This window comes from Saccostrea echinata, unplaced genomic scaffold (assembly GCF_033153115.1).
Source record: "Saccostrea echinata isolate AGI-Se365-2 ecotype Australia unplaced genomic scaffold, CSIRO_AGI_Sech_v1 ptg000006l, whole genome shotgun sequence".
Classification (NCBI taxonomy): Eukaryota; Metazoa; Mollusca; class Bivalvia; order Ostreida; family Ostreidae; genus Saccostrea; species Saccostrea echinata.
In genome coordinates, this window is record NW_026889755.1 from 2,041,454 (window position 1) to 2,044,190 (window position 2,737).

The window sequence follows — 2,737 nt, forward strand, 5'->3', positions numbered from 1 at the left end:
TTACTTACTATGAAGGGAGATAATTCTATTTGAGAACTATGGAGCGCAATATATGTAATGAAATCCACCACACTCCCCACCTGATATTGAAAATATCACTAATATATATAAAACATGAAATGGAGAATTCACAGGTTTCTACTTGAAATAAAATAATAAACTAATTATTGAGACATGTTTATCATGTGATACAGTTACATTGTTCAGAAAGGTTAAGTCTCAGTCCCCCTTTTTCCAGCGCTCCCAGAATATATTAGCCAGATGTTGAACACAGCGCCACTGTGATTTATACATATCCTTGATGCTGAATGGTCCAAAATTCGTCGGAATATTGTAAGTTTTCTGGTTTGGGCTGAGAATCATAGGGGCTTCTGGATCAGACGACGCTGGGACAATTGGCCTGGAATTAACGATGGCACATACTTGGGCCATAAGAGTTGTCAATACTTCATGAGTAAGATGTTTTGAATGCAAGTCCATGAGCATTGAGTCGAGTATCCTCCGGGCAATCCCAATCATGCGTTCCCACACTCCACCCATGTGGGAGGAATGTGAGGGATTGAAGATCCAAGTCACCTTCCGATCTGATAGAAATTCCTGAACAGGCTTGTCTTCCACATTTATGGCATTGACGTTTAGATCATCAATTGCTCCAACGAAATTTGATCCACGATCAGATCGGATTTCTTTCACATTTCCTCTGAGAGCAATAAATCTTCGCAAGCAGTTGATGAAAGAAGAGGATGAAAGTTCTTCAATCACTTCTATATGAATGGCTCTGGTGTATAAGCAAGTGAAAAGTACGGCCCATCGCTTGCTGTTCGACACTTCACCTCTAGTTTTGTGAGTCGAAATTGCCCATAGCCCAAAAGTATCTAACCCAATGTAAGTGAAAGGAGGGCATGGTTGTATTCGGTCTGCTGGTAAGTCAGACATCAGTTGACTCTGGTATTTTCCACGTAGTCGACGGCACTTTACACATTTGTGTAGCAGTGAAGATATTAAGCGCTTCGCTCCTATAATCCAAAATCCTGCTGATTGCAGTGCCTCAGCTGTGAAATGTCTCCCTTGATGCTTTACCAATTCATGAAAATGACGTATTAGTAAGACAGCTGCATGATGATTCTTCGGAATGATAAGTGGATGTCTCCCGTTGATACTCAAGTATCCTCTCTTCAATCTACCTCCCACACGTAGCAAACCGTTTTCATCAATAACTGGATTCAAAGAGATGAGGCTACTACTTCTGGGCAATGGCTTTTGCGATTGCAAGCACACAATCTCCGAAAACCTCCTGCTGGACCATACGTATGATGAGGTCTTCGGAAGAAAGCGAGTAGTTTGAGACTGCAAGGTCCTTAGAAGAGTGATTCTTCTGAAATAGTGTTCTCAATCGGTCTATGGATCTCACTAATACTTTCCAAGTAGAGAATCTCTCCAGCCTATGACTTATGTGAAATGTCTCAAGTTGATCATTTTTGTTGTCTGTAGTTGTTTTCAGAGTTTCAACCTCTCTAGTCTTGCGAATTTTAGTGTCCTTCTCAGGATCGCAGAGATGATATTCTGTATTGAGATTATCTTCGATTGGTTCTCTGAGTTGTGGTGGGCCTAAGATCCACCTGTTGTCGATAATGGTTTCAGCAGTCACATTTCTCGTGCCAGAATCTGCTGGATTAGACTTGGTTGGAACATAATTCCATTGGTCAGGTGTCGTAGACTTCCTGATTCGTTCAATCCGGTTTTCTACATACTTATAGAATCGCCTGCTTTGGTTATGTATATAATCTAGAACAACGAGACTGTCGGTGTAAAAACAGACAGAGTTTAAGCTCATGTCAAGTTCATCACTGATGATATCATATATCTGGACAGACATCACTGCTGCACAGAGTTCCAAGCGTGGAACATAATGTCCTTTCATTGGTGCGAGCTTACACTTTCCCAAAACAAATCCCACATGAATGTTGTTTGACGCATCAACTGTACGTAAATAGGCCACTGAGGCTATGGCTGTTTCCGAGGCGTCCGAGAAAATATGAAGCTCTGTGGACAAGGTCTCTTGTAGAGAGATGGGCGCGTATGTTCTTGGAATATGCACATCTTCAAGGAATTTCAAAGAGTCTTTCCAATTAGACCATCTGTCCAATAGATGAGGAGGTAAGGGATCATCCAAATTGTACGAATCTCTTAACGAATCTCTCATCAAGACTTTTCCAGAGACTACAACTGGCGCAACGAATCCAATGGGGTCAAATATCCCATTAATTGTTGACAACAGTCCTCGCTTACTGAAAGGCCTTTCTCCCACTGATAAACGATAAGTGAATGTGTCAGATTTAAGCTCCCAGTTCAACCCTAAGCTCCTTAACATAGGAAGTTCGTCAACACTTAAATCAATATCACTGAAGTCCTTTGCCCTGTCCTCAGGTGGAAACGCATCCATAACATGTTTGTCGTTTGATGCTACCTTATGTAAACGCAGATTACCGCCCACCATAAGAGCAGCTTGTGTTCGTTTAAGCAAGTCGATTGCTTCATCAGCCGTTGGAAGAGAAATCAATCCGTCATCGACATAAAAGTTTCGACTTGCAAAATCTGTCACATCAGGTCCAAAAATATCCTCTTTGGCACAGGCAGCCTTCCGGAGGCAGTACACAGCAACAGCTGGTAAAGGCGAATTGCCGAAAACGTGAACTCGCATTCGGAACTCTATCAATTGATTGTTTATGTCATTATC